The sequence below is a fragment of the Bombus impatiens genome, unplaced genomic scaffold (assembly GCF_000188095.3).
Source record: "Bombus impatiens unplaced genomic scaffold, BIMP_2.2 scf_0133, whole genome shotgun sequence".
NCBI classification, from domain to species: Eukaryota; Metazoa; Arthropoda; class Insecta; order Hymenoptera; family Apidae; genus Bombus; species Bombus impatiens.
The window spans coordinates 1,070,347-1,097,077 of record NT_176552.1 but is presented as its reverse complement, the minus strand read 5'-3'; the positions used below and the strand labels follow the sequence as shown (position 1 = coordinate 1,097,077).

The following is a 26,731-nucleotide window of genomic DNA, read 5'->3' as shown; positions in this document are numbered from 1 at the left end:
AATTTAATTATTTAAATCCGGATTAAAGTTAAAATCTGCGAATTCAAATATTCAAACGTACAAACTCAAATATTGAAATTCGCACATTCGCACGTACGCTCAACTACGATCTAATATACTGGGTGGTTGGTAACTGGTGGTACAAGCGGAATGGGGGCGATTCTACGCGAAAAAAGAAGTCGAAAATATCGAATAAAAATTTTTCGTTCGAGGCTTTGTTTTCGAGGAAATCGACTTTGAATTTTCGCTCGGTACGCGCGCAATTTATCGCGTCTCGTTATAACGGATCTCACTGTAGATCGTTGTCTCGATCGACGTTATTTTTTTAATTTTTAAAATTTTCAAATTTTTATTCCATATTTCCCACTTCTTTTGTCGCGTAGAATTCCTTTCCACTTGTACCACCTGTTACCAACCACCCTGTATTTGCAACTACGAGCCTGCATGACTCCATGATTACCCAAAAACCACGTTGTGCTCTTCGCAACGTTCCCTCGCGCATTATCAACCAGCTACTTTATTCCTCCAAAACTGTGAAAACTCCACGTTCGCTCGGAAGATCGTCGTTGAAAGGAATAAAAACACCACGGTTCTGCGATAAACGCATTTACGGCCAATTCCAAGGCCACCAGAGCTGAACCCAACAAACCCTGTAGCGCACCGCCGGTCTAGAAACGACCGTGACGCGATCTCCACCTCGCATTCCAGCTCGTCGAGAGCGGGCAACAGCTTCTCCTGGTTTGCTCGGAAATTCGTTGGCCGAAATTAAAAGGCAAGTTCCGGTCACGACTTCCGCCAGCCAACCGCCCTTTTCTCTCACCGATTCCGCACCAGTTCCGATCTTGCAGTTCGATTCCCTCGTATTCCCCGGGTAACTCGATTAGCTCGGCTCGTAGGGGTCGCTGGAAACGATTTTGCAGAACGGTACGTCTCGCGCGCTCCGCAAATATTTGGATCCGGAGGACCGGTTAGTTCGTTAATTCGCACTCCGGGGAACGAAGGATAATTGAATCGTTCCAGTTACCAGAAATATCCTCGCCCCCTCGTCCTTCGTTACTCCCCGTTGACGCGTCGATGAATTCGGAAACGAGAGGAACGTATATTCCGGCCGGGCTGCAGTTGCGGACGGTGCGTACGAGTTTCAGGCGGCTCGTGCGAGTTTGATTACGCGGCAAATGTATTAGGTTGCCCGGAAAGTGTCTCTCTTTCGCAAACGTGTTTTTTACAATGCACCTTCGTACAAATGTGGAAGCAAATCTGTGAAATTTCGGGGTGTTTAACATGAATCGTACGTAATTCGAAAAAATAAAATAAAAGAAAAAACATTGTGCGTCTATTGTTTCCTCATAAAACGAGAGAAACATTTCGGACAACCTAATGGAATAACTGGAAGTGTTTAATAAAATGTTCGTTTATCGTTACCTCGTGACAAATACACGAAGACCATTGTTCCTGGCAGGAGAAACTCTGGTCGACTTCGTTCGTCGAGATCGTGGGCTATAGATGCGGACAAACGTGCAACTGGGAAGATAATTTGACTCGAAACGCTGTGTTTCGTCAGGCAGGACATGGTCGAACGTAGTCGAAGTGCGTAGCAAACTGACCGATACACGTTGGTAGTCAGCTCCTAGAACAAAATTGCGAATGATAAATCGTAGGCGATTAGAGGAGTAGAGGAAGCTTTGAAATATCTGGCCGCTTACTGGACCTTGCCTTAGAAGAGCAAATGAAAGAAATTGATTAATATTGTTTAGAATCGTGGATCTTAATTGCCGAAATAAAAGTAAAAGGACACTGAGGTCACACTTAGAATTCATATTAAAATAGTTTTAGATTTATTTAATAAACGATTTCCAGGATCTTCGTCGATATACATTTGTACGCGTCTCAGCGTTTCCTTTGCCTCACCATCTTCCATACGACACTGCCAACGGAACAGTGACATTCGTCTGTTTCTCGGGACACTGCGCACACACATACTTCTACACACTCATATTCACGTACGTGTGCACTTCTACGCGGTCACGTCTAGTCTAGCACATAAAATTGTACGCATCTCAATGTAAATAAACAGTCGAGTAAAAAGTGTCACGATTTTAGAAAATAAGCGACTCAACGTAATACTCTAAACTCAAATAATCTACTCTAATATACACACACACGTACTTCCGCACACTCATATTCGCATACGTGAATTCACAAATTCACAAAATTATACATATCTCGACAAATATAGATGTTTTAAGAAACAGAGGACTTATTTTCGTGAATTGCTAATTTCAAGGCTTTTAAAGGATAATGTTGCCACCGTTATTTTCTATGTTTGTCTATTTCTCGAGTCGAATCTCATGGACTCGTGTAGGTGAAATACACGCAGTATTTTATATTTTATGCTCGATATATTTGATATTTCGACGTATTGGCAGTACGAAGATTTCTGTTTCGAAAATTCGATACCATTGCGATTCCATCCTTGTCCTGAATTTACGTAATACCTATTCTTTCTTGTTCGTGGAACGCATCTTTCAATTTTCTTCTTGCACGCTTTTCATCCGCTTTTTCTTATTTCTTGATAAATTGGCTGTTGCTCTGTCCGAGTTTCTTATTCAAACATGAATTCTCGTCGAAACAAATTACCACTGTTTCGCGAAGTTTCTCCGTAACATCGAACTTTCTTATTCGTTTTCAACTATTTTCCTCGGAATCGAAATATTTCATCGCGATTTCCGGCGTCGAACGTATCGACCGAGAAAATTTCGAAAATCACATTTGCATCGGAAGAATGAAATTTATTATCCACAGCGTTCTTTCCATAATTTTGTACACGTCACCGTGACGCCTTTCTCCTTCCAAAGATTATCTTCTGGAGAAACTGCACGATGACTTTATTTAATCGGAGAAAAAAATTAATTAAAACCTGTCTGCCTTCTTCTACCAAAAAGCGCAGTTTGACGAAACGCCAGTTACTAACCTCGTAACTTGCTCGTAAAAACGAGCAGATATTATTCTCATAAAAATGGATTTTTATTATTTCGACCTTGTCACTTTTTTTTATTTATATCGAAAATAATTCGTAAAATATATTGCAAAATATTTGCAAGCAAAAAGCTTGGAAGCAGCTGTATCGCTCGGCCAGGGAGACATCGAAAAATTTCTGTTCCGCGTGTTTCATGGTATCGTTGATTCAGTCGCGATTTTAATTGCAAACTTTATTACGCCGATGAAAAAAAGAAAAAAGAGGAAGAAAAAGAACGTACTTCCTCGAGTAACCGACGATATCACGCGGAAGAGGTAGATTCGACGAGAAGAGGTCGAACTACGTCACTCCAAGCGAATCCTAAAATACACCGAGAGGAAAAGAGTGGCAGAAAGAGAAGGGAAATTGGAGCGGAAAGCAGGCGGAACAAGCAAAATTCCGGAGAAGTCGAAAGAAGGAAGTTACGTTACGCGGAAACAGAGTAAAAGCGGAAAAGAAAAGAAACAGCGACATTCCGAGGCAAAAGCGGAAAAAAAGAAGCAGCGCTGCGAACAAAAATACAAAACGTAGCGAGCGTTGCGTGGTGTTTTCGCGCGCGAATAAAAGAAAGAAAATTCGAAGAAGAAGGGGTACGATACCGAGGAAAATTAAGACGACGTATAATAGAAAGAGAGGTGAAAATAACGAGGAATTTCGAAAAGTACAAACGAGAGAGAAAACGCGAATTGATGAAATTACCTCGGGAAAAAGTATCTTTTATGAATTTTATAAAAAACGTGTATTCTACGCGAAATAGAAGACGAACGAAGAAAGTAAATTGCGAAACGGTCGAAGAGATTGACAATTGTTATTTGGCTTTCAGCGATAAAGGAAAAATTTGATCAGAGACCACGTGGCACCTACTTCCGGAAAATTGATCGTACACCTGGCGACGATTGAAAAGGCTGATACAAATGTTGTTCACCTGGCTTCCTTGCTGCAGATATAACGAATTTTCTATTTTTATGTCGCGTTATCTAATCATCTGTACGCAAGATGATCGAAATAATTAATTTTTGAGAATTGTGAATCTTAACACTTTGACTGGCACGCGGAAATCACGTGTTTCGCTCGGAACGCCACGGAAGTATTTTTATTATTCAAAACATATAATATTTGTAGATCATTTTTGAAGATTGTAGATCAAAATTTGAAGATCATTTTTTCACGAACGAAGAACACAGTTGCCAACGATACTTTATTTTACGTTGGTTTTGCGAGACGATCGATCACGCGTCGTGCGTCGATCGATCGGTCGCGATACATCGGCTATCGGCCAAAGAGAAACCGATCGACGGGAAAAGCCTTAATTAGCATGGAATCAATTAGCGGCGATTAGCATTCTCTCGAATTAATTAGCACTAATTAACACCTCGTCCACGGTCCACGAATGCCGTGCAAGGAAATCGCGTCTGGTATCGCCTTTGTCACCGTGCCACCGCTTTATTATCATCGGCCTGGCTTTTAACCAGAATCATAATCGTGACAAACGAGCGTATCTTCTCTTTCTACTCTTGTCCCGTAGCATTGCCGCGTATCGCTGTTACCGAGAAACAGTGAAACAGTCCTTGCAGTGGAAAAAAAAGTCTTAAGAGAAAGAACAAATTAACGTCATTCGTCTCGTCTAGCGAAGACGAAATTCAACGAAAAATTTCCACGTCGAATTGTCAATCTTAAACTTTATCCAGGTATTACGAAATCCACGATCGTCTGGAATATTTTAAAAATAGTTGCTCGTATCTTCTGAACATCCAGAAACGTCGATCAAAAACAATTACCAAAATTCATCCACCTGTTTTTTCACGAGACGTTCTTCTTACTCCGCGTGTCGGAATAAAACTCTTAGGAGAAACGATAGATTTCCGAAGCCAGCTGTTCACCTCATCCAACGAAAAATGTCCACGACAGATCGTCACCCACAGTTCCCTAAACATCTATAGACTTTCGGTAAAAATGTTTCCAAAATTCGAAGATCGAGCTACCTTTTCCACTGCTTTGACGCTGTTCTTTCTCCTCATCTTGAAACAAAAAAAGAAAAAAAAGAAGAGAAGAAGAAAAGGTAAAGAAAGGAAGATTTTTTTAAAACCGACTATTCATCTCACCGAGTGACGACAGCCAAACAACGGCCACCGAGTGTCACCCAATGAAGCGTGCGAGCTAGGGAAAAATTGGCGCGTCAAACGGCGCAAATAGACAAGCTCGCGGAAAATTAGGAGATGGGATGGCGCGCAAGAACGATATTTCACTATGGAACCAGGGCAACGTTAATCATCCTGATCTGTCGTGGAATTAATACGTGCTCCGACTAGCGGAATAAGAGAGAAAAAGCGAAAAAGAGAGAGAAGGAGAGGGTGTAGCAGTCGCTCTTATCAGCCCGGAAGCTATTAACCTGGTAAAACTTACTTTTCCTAAAACTGGGTTAATCATCTGTTCCGCGAGCCCAGCTGGATTATCCGATCTTGCCGTCCTAAATTCGAAATTCCGGCGTGCAACGAGCGGCTCCATTCGCCTGCTCGCTCCGCGCCTGTAATTTGACGTTAATTGGCTGACCGAATGGATTTTCCGATTCTATCGATCGTTCAAACTGTTTCGAGCACGCTTTCGCCAAATAGAACTAGAACTATCTATCAACTGCACGTGACGCTCGACGAATTTCGAATTCCTGATAATTGATAGAACGCCAGCCAATAAACAGGCAGCTTTATTTTCTATTAATACGTATTGTTACGTGTATTTGATTCGCGCAGTGTGAAATGTTAATCGGGGGGTTAAATATCGGGCAAGAGTTAAATAAATTACTTTGTCTTTCGCTTATTCCTATTTCCTTTTTTTTTTGTTTTTTAATATCAATGGATGATGATTGCCTTTGAAGCATACGCTTCTTGAATCGTAGCAGTGTCCGCTTAAATTTCAAATTTAACATTTCTTCATGATAACGTAGGAAGACAGGATTGACGATCTGTTGGAATTTATTAAACGATTAAAGACACTCGACAAAATAATGATTCGTAATGAGAGAAAATTTCGAGCAAATTTCGAGCAAATTTGGTAAGTTGCTTCGAATGCGATGAAAAGTTGTTTCGATCAAGAAGTAGTTTAAATGTTTGCTATATTTGAAGGCTTCGATCGGTGGTTAAAGAACTTGGAATTTTTCCAAATCATAGCGGAAACTGAGAACACGTGCGAATATGTTTGACTCGATTACCGCGTCATGGGATATTCTGTCTGCTCGATTATTTATTCGAGGCATATGCGATATAAAGTTAGATTCTCAAGGATCCGTGTGCTTGTTTTTTGTAATGCGCCACGATAATCGGTGATGTTAAACCGTGTTGAACGAGGTTGCTTCCTAAATGGATCTACCATTTAATGGACCATTGAGGAACTTTGCTCGCTATTCACGTCGTTGGTAGTTCCATGGAAAGCTGTAAATTCCTGACTAGTGATCGATAATCGTTAGCGTTCACTGTCGTGCAAACATAAGATAGACGTAGAAAAGTAGAATTGTTTTCTTTTAACTAAAATGTCTCGGTATCCTCGAGAGAATACTCTGATCTATATTTGCAGCTGTTCCAGTGACAAATGAAATTTACATATATCACGATAGATAGCTTCAATAGCTATAGTCCAACGAAAGTTTATCTGATGGAAAATAGAATAAAATTTATACAGCGCGTATCGTGTCAAAATCGATCGTCCAAATTTGTCGCGCGTCTCATATAGATTATGACGAATCGTTCGACTGGAAGGTAGAAACGCGTGTTGGCTACGTTGAAAGCAGCTTCAGCGACTATAGTTGAACGAATATTTATCGCGTATCTTGAAACTGGAAGACGGAAGATGCAGCAAAATTTATATAGTACGTATTTTGTGAAAATCGATCGTCCAAATTTGTCGCGCGTTTCGTACAGATTATGAGAAATTCTTCGACTCGAAGGTAGAAATACGTGTTGGCTACGTTTAAAACAGCTGTTACGGCTGCTACGGTTCGATGGAAATTTATTTTATATCCGGAAATTGAAAAGTTCAATTGCAGAAGTTCGAGTTCTAAGCTGCGATACTCGAAGCTAGAAGTCTTAAAAACCGGGATTTAAACGTTAACGCCACGAGCTTCAAGCTTTTAAAATATATTCAGCGACGATTCTTCGGCGTAATTCTTCGACGATTTTGCCTAATCGAACAGATACGATTGGCGAAAAGCGTTGAAACTCGCGAAACCCTGGACCCAACGGGAAAATGGCAGAATTTTCGTGCAACTGAACAACGATACTAATCGATACTTGGCCGGTATTTCGTTGAAAAGGGATACCTTTGATCGCTGATTTCGACCGAATCGCCGGAATATCGGATTATCCGGAGGACGTTGGATGGAGCCGTTAAAATACTTGGCCGTCACGTTCCAGCGGCATCGACGGCTTATGAACGAACGCGCGCGAATAGAAAGGCCGCGCGTGATATAATTTCGCGATCGTGCCGCCAATTTGCTCAATGCTAACCGCGTAATTTTAACGTCCTTGTTAAACTACACCACCGCAGGCCTTTTCCTGCCACCGACCATCGTTTTCGACCGACAGATCATTTATTTTCGATATGAAATCAATTCGATGCGTGCTGGTCTTGTTGCTTGTTGTTAGTTCCACAGAGTGAAAAGTGGATTGAAAAGTGAACAGTCATGACACGGGCGATTGTGATTTTCATGTTGCGCGGTAGAAATATTGACGTATTCGGCAAATTGTCGACATTGATCGGTAATTAATTTTTGTCAAAAGCTCTTAAGAGGCGATACAATTTTGGAAAATCGAGACGAAATACAACTCTAGCGTACGAATGTTCAGCCATGGATTTGTACATTCGTAATAGCTTTCTTGCAATTGTTTTATTTCTGATATTAAGTCAGCGAATGATAACGAATTTTAGTGTATCAGTTGTTCGTTTTTATTATTTACAGCGAGTACTCTGGTAGTACACGGAGGAAACGCATCGTCTTGGATTGGCCACCAAAAATCAGTGGAAGAGATTCTGCGCCAGTTTAAACGTAAGTTCGCTTCAAAAATATCAAATTCCTTTCGTCTCATTGGCGTTTCAACGTTTATTCGTAAACACCTGTCGCTTCGTGAATTAACATCGGACATATATAGACGTTTCTCGAACGAAGTTTTAATCGGTTTCCAAGTAAAACGTGCAAAAACTGCGGAATTTTTTTATCCTCGGTTTCTTTATACGGAAAAACCAGGTATCTAACGTCAGGTTGGTATGATCGCTGGGTTCCTACATGCAGAGTTGGTACGACTACTTGCGATTCTCTTCTCTTTTTCCCCGTTCGCCACATTTTTTTCTTTCTTTTTCTCCGAGTATCCGGTGTGTGAAATGGTTGCACAAGCTGGTGAAATACAGAGCATACGAAACTAATCTGTGTGAATCGATTAAATATCAAATCCCAAACCTATTATTTAATGTAATATCGTGGAAATTTGAGCTGCGCTTATAGCGCTTGTAGATGTCGCTGCTGGGTACGGCCGCTTCTCTTCTATTTTTGTATCGTAGAAGAAAAATCGGAAATCCGGTCGCCGCGATTCGAACCCGGGTCCCGAACGTTCGCAAACCTAAGGCGCTAACCACTGCGCTACCATCGTCCGACACTAGTTAGTGTCGAGTGGTGTTATTTACTATCGAGTGCCATCACAGGCCCTTCCCTCCACGATACTACATTAATAACATTAGATACGAAGATGTCAGTGAATTTTCTACAAAATTCCATTAGAACCAAAGGTAGATCTCGCGCTCGCACCTGCTGTCCGCAGCGTAAACTCTTCGTTGTAACCTCTGGCTACCCTTGGGCTGAGGAAAAAAGGGAAGGATGCACGGCTGGCTGGGAACGAAGGCGAATCGTGGCCCTGGAGAAATGCGAGAGACAGCCGGCGTAAAGAAATAAGAGGAACGCCAAGACGAACGAGCTCGAACGCGTCGCGAACAGATGTTAACGATAAGATTTATGAATTTTTCAAGTTTGCGCTCGGCCTCATCTCGTCCGTTAGACGTTGGACATTGGACGGTGAACCGCGTTCCGTTTGCCACGCAACCGTTTCGTTTCGTGCCACTTCGTATGGTTCGTTAACAGGCCATGGCCCAATTATACGCGTGCGAACGTGACAATCAAACGAACGTAATTCGAAAGATACAAAGGCGATGTCAAACCGCCACAAGGCTGCGCGAGGCACGTTTCAACGAGGTGGTATTTTCAAGCAAAAAGTCGAGGCGGCCAGCGTAGCAATTGGCATAATTAAGGATACGAAACAACAGGTCCAAACAGCCTTGAACGTAATATCGTTGTCACAAAAGATATTATTTCCCCTCGAGTTCTTAGGTGATACGTGGAAATTGATCATGTCCGAGGACGATCGCTATCACCGTCCAAGATTTTTTTCACAAAAAGACAACTAAAGCTCGTTGGCTGAATCCCCGAACCGATCGTTTTCGATTTAATCGGTCGAAAGTGGAAATCTTCTTTCGGCGGATCGTTTCACCCATTGAAAATTCATTAGCGGATTTGAGAAGATATACTCGTGCTGTACAGGATTTTATGGTTTTATTATCTTCGTTTTGGAAGATTTCCAATTCTTTCGTGATCGTGTTTCCGTCTAGTATTTAGCTTAATCAGCTAACTGGCTTCGACTTGTCGATACATCATCGATAAAGGCAGAATATTGAACAATGCAAGATTATCTAAATCAGTCGAATTTGCTCGAGTTATTTTTTAGTTTTCAAACTTGGCGAATCTTTATTTGAAATTTAAAAAGATCGAGTAAATTTATCCAGAGTTTTCATTTCAAATGGGAAGATTGACGCTGGCAAGATCGATTTATAGAATACACACTACTTTTTATTTATTATTGCTTAGTCCGTGCCTTTCGGCTTTCGACGAGCTTTCGGTTTTACATCTCTTTTACCTATTTCGCTTCTTATACACGGTGGTTGGTAACTGGTGGTACAAGCGGAAAGGGGGTGATTCTATGCGAAAAAAGAACTTTTTACATCCTTTCGAAACGTCGCAACCTGTTTTCGTTGATCTTTAAAACAACAGCAAGATCGAGATGTAGAAATTTCTATTTACGTTTGAACCTTCCGATTCTGTCGAGCAGAAAGAACGCGATGCCGGAAGAATATGCGTTTAACGTAACGTTGAAACGACAAACCGAAGATATTTTTCTAACGTTAGAAAAATATGATCTGGTGGAAGATAACCGGGGGAAAACGTAGCCGGATTAAATAAAATAAAATGCTATTGGCACAGGGAACAGGAAAAGAAATAGAAAGAGAACGAGGAGATTAAGAAGATTAAGCAAGAACGATTTGTTTTTGCGATTAGTTTATCACACCGTGAAGGATCGCGGGCTGTTTCGCCGATTAGCATGATCGTAGGCTAGCCGTGACTCGTTTTATTAAGGTCGAAGGAGAGTCGGCTGCCACTAAAGCTTGATTTACACCGGCGCGCCGGTAACGGTACGGTCATGGTACGTTGTTCGTCGACTCGTGCTTCTGTCACAGTCACCGGTGTACTCGCGATACACCGCCACTCGACAACACCGGCCATTTCTCTCGCCACTCTAATTTCCCTAAGCGTATTCATGCCTCTAGACTCGATGCACACCGGCCATCGGGTCTCTCGTTAAATATTATTCATCGTGCTTCGCGTCGCTGGCGAACTACTACGCGCGTTGCTCCGTGCGCTTTTGTCTGCCAAATGTGCCTGTGCGTTGATTTTTAACGGACGAACCACCTTTAACTGGAATGCGAAAAAGTATTGGCGCAGTTGAGAAAATGTACAGGTTGAACGATTGCGGTGTTCATTGTCGAAGCTTGTATTATTTTCTTCGATATTTGGTTTATCATCACTGTCGCTATCGCTAAAAATATCGAAACGGTTGAGCAGTATCCTTGCCGAATGGAGTTCGTTTCCACTGTCTGAAGCACTGTCGTGGTCTTCTATCTTGTCAGCTTCGAAATATTAATTTATAATATTTATTAATATTTATTGTCCGGAAAGTATCTCTCTTTCACAAACGTGTCTTTTACAATAATGCTGCTTCATATTAATATCGTGGCTTTTTTAATATTAAATTCCTCCGATTTATTTTGATCAATTTTCGGCTGCTTTTATTTGTTACTGCACTCCTGTAATATTTTACGATTTTCCGAAACATTTAAGATATAAGAAGTCACTGTACCAAGAACATATTGATCGTCCGGAAAGTGTCTCTCTTTCGCAAACGTGAAACCAAGTCTGCGAAATGTCGCGGTGTTTATCTCAACGTAATTCGACAAAATAATATAAAACAAAAAACATTATTATTTCCTCGTAAAACGAAAGAAACTTTTCGGACAACCTAACAATATTCGTCACTACGATCACTATGGAACATGTCCTTTCTGCATCTTTTAAGCATCGTGAATAAGGCATTATAAAACATATAAAATATATAAAAAGCTTGCTGATTCGTCTGCTAATGCCATTGAAAGATTGAAATTCGTTCTGACTCGAATAAAGATTAATCGAATAATAAGATTTCTAAAGATCTATAATTTTCTTTCATTAAAAAACATATTACCGTTTAGTTTACTATAGCCATGCGTAAATACACATAAGATTATCCTTTAAAAAAATAGACGTACGCCAGCCATTTCAAAATAACCGTCCTGGACAAAAGGAACTGTGAACAGGTTCGGACGGCTATATGCCGACACGCGTCCGCAAAGGGTTAATTCCCCATAAACGCGTAAACGAACGAAAGAAATTCCCATTGCGAGTCTATTTCTTTGGCCGTGTGCGAAAAGATGGAAATTTATACGACTCGCAGATCCAGAAGTAACTTTTACGACGGTGTGAATTTTTTAGATTTTCGCCCATAACGAACGATCCTTCCTCGAACGTGAGCGCCATAATAAATTTCATAGATTCCGCAGCTCTCTAACGTTGGATGCGTTTCAAACGACGACTACAACGATCCCGAAACAGCTTTGCTTTCGTACTATTTGCGAAGCGAATACAAATTTCGCAGTAATTCGATCTTGTTGAGGTTTTATATGTCGAGTTCTCATTGGGATTAGGGGCGTGTAACGAATCTTCGTTTGAATTAGACATCGTTGTTACGCAATAGAGAAGATATTTGAGGTTTTATATGTCGAGTTCTCATTGGGATTAGGGGCGTGTAACGAATCTTCGTTTGAATTAGACATCGTTGTTACGCGATAGAAAAGATACTTACTGGTACAAATATGATTATTACAGAGTTTGACAAGTAACCGTGGCGATTAGATACTCGAGATGCTAATGACGATGATCTGAGGTTCAATAACGAATCCACGGTCGACGGGATAGCAAATGCGTTTTCTTCCAAAGTCTAAGTCGAACCGAACTTACTGGTCCACAATTCGAGCGTAACTCGACTTACTTGTCCACGGTACAAGTAGAACTCGACTGACTCCACAGTCCAAGTGGAACTGCACTTACATGCTCTTCTCCGCGCCTCTCTGCACCCCTCGGTTCGACAATATTTTTAAGGAGAGCTATACAATTACTCCATACCTCTGTTAGGTAAAAACGTCCATCCCGTGACCGTGGCTGCGTTTAGCGACCCGTTGTGTCGCTTCGAGTCCAAGTCCATTGTCATAAATCTCGGGCACACATAATCGGATTAAATCACGAACAACTACTTCCAAGCTTTATTATTTAAGTGCAGCTATAATGAAAAGTCTGGACTAAAGTATCGGGGATCTTGCCAAAAATTCCAAAAGAAAGGCCCCGATGTCCTTTCATCTCCGACGTATATATCAGGCTGGCAACTAAGTAATTGCGGATTCTGTCATTAGATATCTCAGAATAGAGAAAGTAAACGCGTGTATGAATGCATGATAGAAATTCTTTATTCAAGAATGTTAGAAATTAGGATTTCCAGTGGTTTCTATCCTACGTGATAACGTACTGATAGATGGATTTATTACAGTAGATTAAACGATGATTATTTCACTTGAACTTAATGCAGTAGCGTGATATGACGACTCTTGACTAAGAACTCTTCACTCTTCACTCTCCGGTGGCTAACCGACGATCGACGACTGCACTGCCGAAATATTAATATCGATGGCCTGTTGAAATTTTCCGACCCTTTCGGCTTGTCGGCATTTGCGCTTTATCGTCGACATTGTCTGTATATCGGCGGTACTATAATAGAGAAGATAGAGAAGAAACACTATTGAAGATGTAGAGTTTCCTAGAAAACTTCAACAGATCCATTTCGTTGGAAAGACACTCGCAGTTATACTCGCAACGTTGTATCAGGTTGGCAACTAAGGGGGTGCGGATTTTGTCGATACCACCTAATGACAAAGCCCGCAATCACTTAGTTGCCAAACCGATATTTTAAATTACGCGAAAAAACGAGTTGCACGTTCAGAACTGCAAGGTTACGCGAATCGAAAGAACGCAGGGAACTGTATTATCAATATCCAGCGATATCCATTGCGAAGTTTTATTTTCCTGAATACAATACGCGCGCTTATCCACGCGTATACGCTTAATCACAGAGGTGAATGATCATCGGCGCGCAGGGGTTGATAAGAAAAGATTTATCGTACATGTCCGCGCGAAGCGTCGTTGAAAAGTTCAAGTTCTCGTGGGTCGAAGAATCTTCCAACCACGTTACCGATATCCGTTTTAAATTTGTATTTTCCTAAACGCGATACGAACGGCCGTGTACGTTTAATCGCGAGATGGGTGAACGATCAGCCAATGAAGAAAAATACACGCGGATATTGCAGATGTTCGCACGAGGTATCGTCGAGGAAACATCGAGTTTGCACGAATTAAAAGATCTACCTGGAACCACGTTATCGGTATCCACCGATGCGCGTTGCAACAAATTTCCATTCTTCCATAAACGCGATACGACTTGTATCCGTGTGGCGTTTAACCGCAGGTTTGAACGATCATAGACGCGCGCTTGCTGATAAGAAAAGCATGGCAGACATTTGCGCGAGGTATGGCGGGAAATTTCAAGTTTCTACGAGATAAGCAGAAAATCGTGGAAATTATATTATCGATATCCGTGATAAATTTTGATTTTTCTACACGCGATACAGGTGTCTGTATACGTTTAACAGCGGAGTCGAACGATCGACGCGCGGTGGTCGATAAGAAAAGCAGACGATCGCGCGAAGTATCGGACAGCGCGTGGAGAAGAGACGAGTATTCGCACCCGGATAATAACGCGGCCTCGCCGTGCCTCTTAAACACTGTGCGCTAGATACCGGTGAAAGCATCGCGAACCGCTCGCCGCTGGTCATAATATCGTCTTATTTATCGACGTATCTCGCTGCTGCGAGAGCAGAGGCGTGCAATCGTAGCGACTGCATCTAACGCGATCGTTTCGCCAGACAAGAAGTCTCCGATCGTGCTCGATCGACCGGATCTTTCCTTATACTTTTCTACTTTGTAACTGCTGCAAAAGGTTTAACGATTCTTCTTGCTGTAACGAGCCTCTTCATAGCGTAATTACTCCGCATGAGCCACGACTCTTTACGACACCTTCATGGTTGATGCTTATTAGGATAACAAGCCGAGCGAATATCTCTCGGTTTTTGGCGAAAAGTATCAGCGAAACGACCCGAGTTATCGAGTCATCTTCCTACGAAATAGCCGCGCAACCCATACGATCGTCCAACACTGCACTTTGTTTCTAGTTTGTTCGAATTTCACCAAAATTCACCGTAGTCCCTTGCTACAGTTTTTCGTATTAACATTTCGCGCGCGTTTGAAAGAGAAGAATCCGCGACCACGCGATTCTTTCTCGGAAGCTCGTGCCTCAACGAGAGCGCGAGGAGGCTACGGGGTGGCTAAGAGAAATCTGAACGAATAGAATCTCAGCTCTTGAACTAAGAATCGTTCTCCCATTTCTCGAGCAAATTCGACGAACGTTCGTCGTACGAATCGCTGCGAGGAGACGCGGAAAGGAAAAACCGAAAGAGTACAGAGATCGATTGGATTGGCATCGGAAAAAGAAGAGAGAAAATAGTTTGGCGAGTAAAGTTGGAGATAAAAATGGTCGTAACTCAAGCGCATCCAGCATCTTGGAAAGGAAAATGGTCCCTATCGAACGGTTATTTCGACTGTACGGGCTGTAATATGTAAAGAGATTCGACGAGTATCCGGCACGATTTCCTTCTAAAGTGCTGCGTCGATTTAGGAACCGCGAAAACTTGGTCCCGTCCCACACCCGAACAGCTCCCACCTATCGAAAACGAGTAAATTATGCACGAATTATACCCGTCTCGCTGACTTTATATACGAGCCGCACGTACGTTATTTATTGCCACTCTTATCCATAATTATGGCCGTGGGAGCGTGAGCGGGCCTGCAACTCGAGCACCGATGGACCCCGTGGAAAAATATCGTAACCCTTGTTCGATTTAAACCTTTCGTAGTAGAGGGGAGGAAAAAAGAAAGGAAGAAAGAGAATAGCAGAAACTCGATGTATATTAAATAATTACAAGGTGTATTACATGGATATTCGTGCAAGTATATTCGAATAAATATTCTTTTAGACCTTTTCCAACATTGTTTAATTAGAATCTCGTTTATTTGTGGGTGGGAAAAAGAAAGTAAAAGAGTGTGAAATTTTGCTGTGGATAATTAAACGTATACGCAGAGGCGTTAAATAGGAGCATGGTCGTTCGTAGGAAGAATAACTCGTAGCCTCGTCTAAATTGTTTAAAAATATTGCGAAGAAATTATGTAAGAGATTATGGAGATTCTGATTTTCGTTAATAGTCTGTGATTGGAATCCCGATTATTTATCGGAGGAAGAAAGAAAGGTAGAAAGACTATATTGGAATAAATATTCTTTCAGACCTTTTTCAACATTGTTTAATTAGAATCTTGTTTATTTGTGGGTGGGAAAAAGAAAGTAAAAGAGTGTGAAATTTTGCTGTGGATAATTAAACGTATACGTAGAGGCGTAGAGGAGCATGGTCGTTTGTAGAAAGAATAACTCGTAGTCTCGTCTAAATTGTTTAAAAATATTGCGAAGAAATTATGTAAGAGATTATGGAGATTCTGATTTTCGTTAATACTCTGTGATTGGAATCTCGATTATTCATCGGAGGAAGAAAGAAAAGAAGAAAGAGAATAGCAGAAACTCGATGTATATTAAATAATTGTAGGATGTGTTGAACACGGTTGTTCGCAGAATTAGTCGGACATTTGTTTCTTTGGATTCTTATCGACGTTTTGTATAATCCAGATCTTTGTCTATTCGCGAGAGGAATAGAAAGAAGCGAGGAGAATAAGAGAAACTTGATGTATCGTAGATAACGATAGGGCGTGTTGTACACAGCTGTTGGTAGAAGTATACTCGAATACTTGTTGTATTAAAACATTTTCAATATTCTGTAGGCAAAATTTTGTCTATTGATAAAAGAGAGAATGAAAGTAAAATAGAAGAAATTGAATGTAAACAATTACACACACGCAAGTATATATAAGCCTGTTAAATACGAGTACAATTGTTAGAAATATTCGAACGCTCATTTCCCTTGACCTTTGTTAACATGGCGGGGAAAGACGATAATCGAGCGTTAATCGACCGCTGTAAATTACAAGAACATGTCGGAGAACTTGGCTCGAAAGATAGTCGAAGAAGTTGTCACGAAGACACAGAAACGTACACAGACACGAGTAACATAACGTACAGCAATTAGTATGAAAATGAAAATGACACGAGAAACCATCCTCCAGTTACTTCTCGTGCCACGTTTCAAATCGATTTCCTGGAAAAACTCGCTTCTCTCGATCGCCAACCACGCGTCCAAGGATCGCAACTCTCGCCGTGTTGGAGAAATCAGAGTCACGACGACCGAACAGGCAAACGAAGGTAAAAAAGAAAAAATAAAGTAACGAGAGAGAGAGAAAAGACAGAGAAAAGGAAGAAGCTCGGTGAAAAGGCTAACGAACTAATTAAACTACTAGCCGGCCGTCGAGGGCTCAAGCCAGCTTCCGTTTGCTCGCCTTTTTCTTTCTCCTCGGCTCTACCTTTTTTTTCTTTTTTTTCTTCTTTTTTTCCATCGAGATCCATCGTTGGACTATGTACACAAGGAATGCGACGGTTAAGGCGAACCGAGCGACGACAGGAGAGGCGGAGAAAACGCATCAGGGATTAATGAGCAGCACTCGGTATCCCTTCGTGTCGCGTTTTTCGAACGAATCGTTCCTACGGGAATAGGACGAGGACGACGCGAATCTCCAACGCGACAATCGTCGTTCGTTTGTCCGGAGTTTCTTTGTCGGCTGAAATTTTGTGCGTTGAGGCGCGTCTAGTTGGACGAACGAGATTCGCTTCTTTTTTTTAACCCGTTAACGCGTTCGTAGCTGACGACGTACTTTTGTATTTCCATTTTTGAAATCTTTCGCTGAATAGCTGGTTGCACAAGGTCGTTGTACGAGCTTTACGATATCTTTTTCCCATTCGTTCGTAGTTACGGTTATCACCGCGTCGTTCTCTCGCGCACTTGCATCCTCAGCCTCGACGTCCGTATCCCATCTATTCCATTCGTTCGCAATTTTTCACTGTACTTTCGAAAAACGACCTCGCTAGCAAAAATACACGTAAGGAGAATTCGCGTAAAATGGGAAAATACGCGATATATGTAAACTACGGTACGCGTTATTGTACAGGCAACGTTTAACAGATCTTTGCTTAGGTTTCACTCTTTTATTTCCGCTTACACGACTGACGCGAATTTCCATGAAAATTCTTCCCAACGCGATAAACCATCGACCGATCCCGAACGTCGTATCGAAGTACCCGTTTTTCGCCATCGAGTAACAGGCGAATCAAACGATCGAGCAACGTTCAACGTGTCATATTTCGGTTGTATGTTACGCGCGTTGTGTTTCGTTGCCATTGTACAACGCCGTATCTCGTTTTAGCGTTCTGCCCGACGTAAAGTAGAAAGGCGATTATCGTTATCCGTCGAGGGGCAAGTGATTAGGCGAGTGGCAGATTCGAGCCACTGTTCCGGCACCTATCATCATCTTTACGCCAGTTTGTCTCAGTTTATCTCTGTCCGTTTCGTCGGACGATTCTCTAAATGTTTCTAGGCCGTTTGCCAAAAATGTTTCCACCGCATCGAGAGAGTCGAGTGTGTAAATGTAGCGACACGTGTGCCGGATGTTGATAAATATGGAGGATGTTCCGCGATGATCGATTACGAACAGCTTTACGAACAGCAGAGGAATCCTGCCGAGAACGCTTTCTTAAGAAAACATCTTTTTTCAACGACAACAAATATCATATTTCGCAAGATTCCGCTTGAAACGATTCGCCGAGCAAGAGGAACGTTTCTTCGGTAAAACGATCGCAAAATCGATCTGTAAACAATTGGAGAAATTTAGTACGAGAGGAAGATCGCGCATGTTGCTCGATACGACCTACAATTTTACTTCCGCGAAATAAACGTTGAATTTCGCTATGGATTTCCTTGGACAAACGAATAATCGCAGATGCATCGCTAGAGATCGTTTTGTTGGAAAAAAATTAGTGACATTATTGCGAAATTAGGTGATTGCGGATTTTGTCATTAGTTGGTAATGTTATAGAGTATGCGTGGCTGTTGTAATGTTAGAATTTTGTTGTGTTGAGGTTATTAGATGTATGAACAGAGGAACGCGTGGATAAATTGTCAAGTAGAAGGTTGGTAACTGGCGGTAGAAGCGGAAAGGGGGTGATTCTACGCGAAAAAAGAAGTCAAAAATATAGAATAAAAAAATTTTTTTTTTTTTCATTTTTCCGCCGAGACAACGATCTACAGTGAGATCGGGTATAACGTACCGCACGGAACGGTGTACCGAGCGAAAATTCAAAGTCGATTTTCTCGAAAACAAAGCCTCGAACGAAAATTTTTTATTCTATGTTTTCGACTTCTTTTTTCGCGTAGAATCACCCCCTTTCGGCTTGTACCGCCAGTTACCAACCACCCTGTATATTTTCTACTTTACAATTTACACTTATGATAATGACAAAGTCCGCAATCACTTAGTTGCCAACCCAATACTTTTGTTTCTTAGGAAAAATGAAGAAACACGATGATTACGATCTTCGATACGGTATGTTAACGAAGGATATTCAAAATTTGCGCTTTGATCGCGCAAAGATTGCGTTTCGCGCTTTATTAACTGCCGCGTCTCTTGCGGCGATACACGTTTCTCCATTTGAAATATTCCTCGGCTTAGATTGGATAAAAAGTTGATGGTTAGTTAAGGTAGTACGTGGAAGGAGGGAGAGTTAAGAAACTCGATATCCTTTTTTCTTTTTCTTTTTTTTTTTTTCAAGCATCAAGTTAGAATTTTCAATTTTCACTCGCTCTCTTGCCGCGCTGGTTTCTCGAATATTACTTAAGACAACAAATCGAAAGTTGTTAGTTTGAACAGCAAGATAATTGGAAGCTTGGAAGTTTGTTTTTCAAGAAAATTGAAGTTTATGGCGGGAAAGGAACTCCGAGTTTACGAACTGCTCAAAGGGAAAGAAATTAGGTTTACAGGAAGCTGCGTACAGCCAAGAGAATGAAATAAAAGTGAACGAAATAAAAATTCAGTTTCAATTTCATCGAAGAATCAAACTTCCATTTGTTGCTAATTGTTGTAATTCTTGACAAGAAGATACCCGTTTGTGTGCAACAAACTATCGTTAAAACTTTATTGCGAAATTCGTGTCGACAAATATTTCTCGTCCAATATTAATCTTTTCATATTTGTTGTTCCTGCGAGCAAGAATACGTGCGATAACGCGAGCGAAACAACAGATCGATATCCGGAAAAAATAGCACGGACAAAGTTTCGGCGAACTGTACCGATCGGCGAAATCATCGACCGGAAAATCTATTTTCGCGAACGATTCCGTTTCAAACCGTGTTTTCACCGATGGAAAAAGACATTACGAGCAGAGTTTTCCCCGTTAATATAATCAAAGTATCAACGGGATTCCAGTTTTCGAAATGTGTGCCGAAATTCTAGCAAAAAAGGAGAAAAAGGTGTCGCTTATTTTAGTTAGTTTTTAATTTAATATTCTCTAAATTCTTGCAAACAATACTCAAGTGACGTAAAATTCGATTGTTGTATAATATAATACTAAAATACTTGTCGGAAAAACGAAACAAAATATCTGGATCGCAGTGAAAATTTAATTTTCGAAAAATTTATCGCACAACTCTTACGCGGTGCGATTATACGCGAGCAAGAGAAACTTGTGAAACAGCAAAACTTAAAAAAGTTGTTTCTGGAAGTGAAACAAAATACCATTCGTCGGAATCACAGCGGAAATTTAATTTTCCGAGAATGTATCGTACAATTTTTGCGCGTTTCGATTATACGCGTTCAAGAAGAACTTCCGAAACGGCAGAACGTAAAACAAAATTCACCGGGAAAGTGAAACAAAATACCATTCGATGAGATACCAATGTCTCGACTAGAGGGAAAATTTAATTTTCTAAAAAATTCGTTCTACAATTTTTACACGATTCGATTAGTTACGCGCCCAGGAGGAATTTCTCGCGCAGCAAAACCTGAAAAAAACGCTTCGGAAAAACGAGAGAAAATTTGATCTCAAACCTTTCCCTTTCCCTCGATCATAGAGAATATTTCATTTTCTGGAAATGTATCTCACCACGTTTTTCCACTGTACGCGGTCGAAAGGAACTGCTCAGATAACGCGGAACCTGGAAAAGTTGTTTGGAAATGTGCAAGAAAACGTCGTTTATCGTTCAGTTTTCGAAAATTTCGTTGCGCAATTTTCGTTTCGTCAGGCTCCGAGTACACGGAAATTGAGAAACGAAGGAAAAATAACTGCGAGCGAAGGGAAAGCCGTAAAAAATTGCCACGAAACAGGAGGAAAACAAATGTAAACGCGTACGGGGTGAAAACAACGGCGAAAGAAGAGAGGTAGCCGAAAGCACGAAGAGACAGCTGGAACAAAAGGGGTGGAAACATTTGCTCGAGGGCTGGGATTCGCCCCCTGTCGAGTATGGAGCGTCCTAATAAACTTTTTATCTGCAACTTGGCGGTTTCCACGAGCAAATTAACAAAAACAAGGAGCAGGTTTGCTGGCCCAGTTTACGGACGAGCGGTCCGCGTTATGTACACGGTGTTCCAGATAGTTGGGAAACAGCTGCACAGATAAAACGCCCACGCGAATCGAAGTACCCTTTGTTGATCGTAGCTACTGCGATCGTTCTCGATATCTCGTTCTCCGTTAACTGCATTGTGCGTTTGTCGCGCCAACAATTCTCTTTCTCATTCTGCGAACTACAGAATATACGGGAATCGAGGACGATTGAAAAGCGATTTCGTCTTTTGTAAACGCGGAAGATCGATGGAAAAACTGTGCGCGTTGCACAGTTGCGCCGTCGACCGTGAATCAACTTTTAGTCGCATTGAGAAATTTAATGAAAAATATATCGTAAGTTGCGCCTGAGATTTTATTACGAGGGTGTATCGCGCGTCGTAGTGGGCGTTGGCCTAAATACCATACAACCTAAATACCATAGTTTAGTCAATAGATTTGCTGTTCGTTTCTCAGAGACGCAACGAGAGGGAAGAAAGGATATCCCGTCATCGTCTGATTATAAAATTTTCTCCAAACGCAAGACCACGATTCCTTGTCGTATTTCGCTCGTCGAATTCGCGCAATAATTCTACATACGAGAATACGTTTGGCGTGTGAGCCGTTGATCGCGAAAGTGGCCGAGTCGCGTGTTTTTCGTTTCGACAAGTTCGAAGTTTTGGCGCGTCGACCGAATCCTCCGTCTCAAGTCGATGCAACACGGTTCAATTTCGACTACTTTGCGAACACGGTTTGGGATCATTGCGGTGTAAATGGGCGCAGCGAAAAGTAAACGATAAATTTTCTTTTTAGATTCTTCGCTCAGTCCACTTTCGCGATCACCGGCACGTGTCGTAATTCATAAAAAATCGTACGAAACGGAATATATCGAGACTTGCGATGCCGCGAATGGTCGAGAAAGACGCAAAAAGATGTTAAACGCGGTCGAAACGGTGGACGTGGTGCGTTTGGTTCGAGATAGGCTGCGATTCTGGCCGGAAGCGTCATTTCCTCCGGTTTCATAAATAAAAGCCGATAAAACGCTAAGGAACGGCTGTTCTCTCTCACATAGAACGTAGAATCGACGTGACCATTTTAATATCGTTATAAATCACCAGCGTTCGCCGTCGATTAGGTGAAAGTAAGGTGCCCTAAATGCCTGGCTCGCGAGATCGATCTCGGGGAAATCACTCGTGGGAGAAAATTGCACGGCGATTTAAATTTACGCGACTGTTCCTCCTGGACGAAAGAGGGAAACGGCGTAATGAATACGAATGTCTCGGATCGCAGCAGTTGTCCAGTATCTATCGTATTTCATTATTTCGTATGTTTATGGTTGCACGCGTAACATCGTAATCGCGGTACGTCTCTTGCATTCTCTTTTCTTCAATTTCTTTCGAAAATTCAGGATTACGATGGATAGAAGAATTTTTCTCGCGTCTCGTACGTTACGTTAACGCGACAATTTCGATACTTTTTGCTTATTTATCTTTCGACTTTTTTTTATTTTATGATCATAAATAATAATATTGTAATATTCATTTATGATTATTCGTTAACCTTAATTCAGAGTCCTCAATTTAAGAATCTATCGGACAGCGGAATTTTTATCGCGTTGCGTTCCATCGTGTTATATTCATACCGACGTGTTTTATCTCATTTTAGTTACATTGAAATTATATATACGCGGCCTGTATATTTTCTTTACTTTAATTCCTTTATAATTTAAGATTCTGGCGGATTACGTTACACCTTTGTTGCTATGTTAATATCGCAACTTACGTTTACCTTATTCCCTTCTCGTTATATCGAAATTACGATAGCAGCGGATAGTTTCTTTCGTAATTTTTCCACGCTAGAAAATCGCGCTAGACGGGTGAATAAATTTCCCTTGTTTTCTCGCCTGTTTTACCACGCAGCATACCCGCAAAAGGACTCGTATCGGTAAAGAAAACCGCGGAAATATTTCCTTCTCGCTGTCTAACGATATTTCTCTTGGCCGAAACACAAAGAAAGATAAGGGACAAAGGATAGGATCGTGGAAAAGGAGGAAAGATGCTGGGAATCGTTGCTGGTGGAGCGCGCCAAACAATCAGCTGCCAGGATATTTTCTTTCAATTACGCGCAGTTATCGATGCTTCTTCTCGCTAAAGTCCAACCTATAAGAAACGTCTCTCTTCTGCTCTGTCGAATGGGACGTTGGTCGAATCGGGTCGTATCTTATCGAGCCGCAGCGACAAGCTGCTCTTTGAGCACCAACCACTGCCAGAAACAGAGTATCGATCTGCAACATCTGCGACATCCACGTTCGACCACTCAGGAATTATTCAGTTCACGAGCCGATTCTTTTTATTTCTTCGGCGGTGAACCGTCCTTTGATCAACGCGGATGAATATGTTGCCACTTTAGTTGTCTAGCTTCCGCGACCAAGTTCTATGTTTCCACGTATTCTCTCGACTAGAAAGACTCGTGATATCGCGATTTTCCTTTCAGGTCGAGATCTTACGACGATAAGCTGACCCATTGGGTCGTCTGAAAAAAGTTTCTTTCGTTTTATATTTATATTATAAGCAAATAACAGACGAGGCAGCATTTTTTGGTTCAATGCAAACGAAACGTATCCTACGACAGCTAGAGGATGACTGCAGATAAAGACTACATCGTTCGAGAGATTAGGTTTGCACAATGTTGGTACAAACATCGACAGATAAAGCAGCTGCGTGCAGATAGCGGAAAACGCTTTTGGGACAAACTAATACCTGGTCGAAAAATGTCGACCTTTCGACCAACGCAAACGAGATTAGCGTTGTCGAACGTTTAGGTGGCCTTTAGTTTCGTCGATGCAGTCTCGTGAAATCGGAATTTCAGCTAATGGAGCTAAATGGAAAATTTATCTTCGAGATACAGGCTAATCTGAAAATTTCCTCGTCTGTCGTTCGGAGAGTTATTTTTCCGTCTCACGATGATCGCCGAGGTTTTATCTGCTTCTTCGTCGAGATTCCAACAGGAAACGCGTTCCTCGGTTTCCTGTTGTTTCGCGTACGTTTGGGGATTTTTTCAGCTTTACGGATATTTGGCGTGTCCCGAGCGTATCTACAAGTTACGAGTCGGCCTGTTAATTATTTTGTCATTAGGTGGCATTGACAGTTGCCAACTCAAAGAACAGATCTTTCAAAACGCAAAATACGTTTTCTCGCGTTCTTCGAGCTCGTGATATTCCGTCCTGGAAATTATCGAAGTCGCTGCGACGCTCTCGCCTGGAGTGTAAGTCCCAGTTGGCTGTAAATTTTCGGAAACGATCGTTCATCGCTGAAAGCGTTCGACGCGAGCATCAAAATTGAAGCAAATACCGCGGTAATAATAATAATCGCTGGATTAAACGAGCTGTGGCTCGCGTTTAATAGACTCGTAAATTTTGCGTTCGCCGTCCAGTTACATAACTATATCGTCCGCTTGCAATTTACCAAGGTGAGCCGTGCAACTTCTTCGGCAAACAGTAAAAAAGGACGAAGAAAATTAAAGAGAGAAAGAGGGAAGGAAAGAAAAGGACGTGATACACGGTGTGTGTACACGAGGATTACGCGATCTCTCGGTGTATCGCGAAGAAAGTGGGACGAACTTCAAAAGAGCGAGACGCGTCGTGTGAAAAGAAGAAAAAAGAAAAAAAAAAAGAAAAGAAAGGAGAAAGAAAGAAAGACGCAAAGTTCCTTGGAAATTTCGCATTAAATTTTAATCAGACCGGTCGACGATTCACCGCGGTTCATTTTGTGGCCAGCTCTCTTATCTGTTTCGTCAATGCTCGTCCCGAAATCCAGCAAGATCCTATGTATCGATTAATTCGACCAGCGTACGAAGTGACTGTAATATATGCCAGCTTTAATTCCTCTTCTTTATCTTCTCTCGTTTCGGGACAACGATGATTTTATTCTCCTCCGGCGGCTGGTCGGATTATCCGTGGCAAGCGTTGGGATACTTTCCTGAGCCAGTGTATCGAGCGGAACGTAGGATATACCATCCGCGAAGGTCGTATTTTTACATCCCACGGCGTGTTTCTGGAGAAGCGTAATAGAATTTTCGATGCTGATGGAAATCTCTGGAGAACGACTTCTTCCATATCGTTGAGCATCGTGGCAGGGCTACGGACTAACAACTGTTTATCGATTAATTAAGAACGTGACAGAATTTCTGCGGTTCCTATGCTCCGTGACGAAAGAAATCGAAATAAAACGTTGTTCGGTCGGTGTTTACTTAAAAAAATCACTGGCAACGCGTCAGATCCTCGAAGAATGTTTAAAAATAAAAAACCACGTTCAACACGTACGTGCTTATCGCAGACGCGTTGACGTCGAACAGCTTCCTCGATGCATTTGTCGAGAAACTAATGTCAGGTTGGCCGAAAAATTTCTTTTATTATCATTTTATTGAATTGCGCGTGATCAATTTTGTTCTATTCGAACAAATATAAAATAAAATCGGGTCCGGTGAATCGGACGAGCGTTCGTCGATTTTATTGGCTGCTTGTTGTTCAACTAAAGTTGAACTAAAAAAGGAAAGAAGAAGAAGAAGCGACGCGTGCATACGTCGTCAAAGGACGACGCGTTCTTTCGCTTTGTAGCTTTTTCTCCTTTGCGTCCTCGATATCGCGCTGGCCCTTTCCAGTCGTATCGAACCGCTGGATTTCGACCGGCCTGAAACCCTATCGAAGCTTCCGATCGATCGGATCGCATTCTACCCGGTGGAATGCAATTGATACGAGCGAACGACTTTTCTGCAAGACACGCGTCCTGCGATGTGCTGACTTCCGAGACATCGGACGGATATTCCACGTCGCTGTTCGATGCATCAGGTTGCAGAAAATGCGATTATGTTCGAATTTCTTTTTCAAGTTCGAGGTCGTACGAACCACGTTTGCACGTAATTGCACGAACATTTCTGTTGTCCTTTCTCTGCATGTTCGACGCGATCGAAGGCAGCCGACAACGAAGCGGATCGCAACGAAACTTGGCGAAACTGGGAGAAACGGACGATCGACGTAAACTGGAAATAAACCGACTGAAACTTGAAACGTAGCGAATGAAACTTGTGAAACGAACTGAATGGAAAAGAGTGGGACTGCACAAAGGAACAACGACAGGCAAATTACTTTGTAAAAATTAGAAACACTACTGCTAACTATTGAACTAACAATCGTAAAAGTAGTCGATGAAATAGAACGAAGCTCCAGTCAAAGCGGAGATCGCAATAGTCAATTGCAGAAGATAGATTCTCGATTATCGTGCCTTGTCTCACATTTCATACGCAAAAATGTAATTGAGCCAGTTTTTGCCTCGGACTCGCGGTTGCTTCCATTTCTCTTTCCCTACAGTTAGTCTGTCTTCGGTGGCTCGTTTCAACACTTTGACTGCCACGCCAAAATCACGCGTTTCGCTCAGGACACCACGAGAGTATTTTTATCGAAGTATTCGGGAGTATTCGAAGCATATAATGGCAAAATAATAATAAATCGACGATGTAAGACAACGTTCTTCCCCGATGGACCGTTCATCTTATTGGTGGTCACGGGTGACCA

At 41.8% G+C, this 26,731-nt stretch overlaps 1 protein-coding gene across 8 annotated transcripts in view; it reads left to right on the top strand.

Annotated features, from left to right (window-relative positions):
* Positions 1–26,731, top strand: part of LOC100746960 (ankyrin repeat domain-containing protein 50) — a 218,934-nt gene that overhangs the window by 23,167 nt on the left and 169,036 nt on the right. For 7 of the 8 annotated variants that reach the window (XM_012381500.3, XM_012381502.3, XM_012381499.3 and 4 more), the window contains exon 2: positions 7,965–8,051. The exons of the other annotated variant lie outside the window; for it this stretch is intronic. The gene's annotated coding sequence lies outside the window, so the exon portion shown is untranslated. The remainder of the gene's footprint in view (positions 1–7,964; positions 8,052–26,731) is intronic. 8 annotated transcript variants of the gene reach the window in all.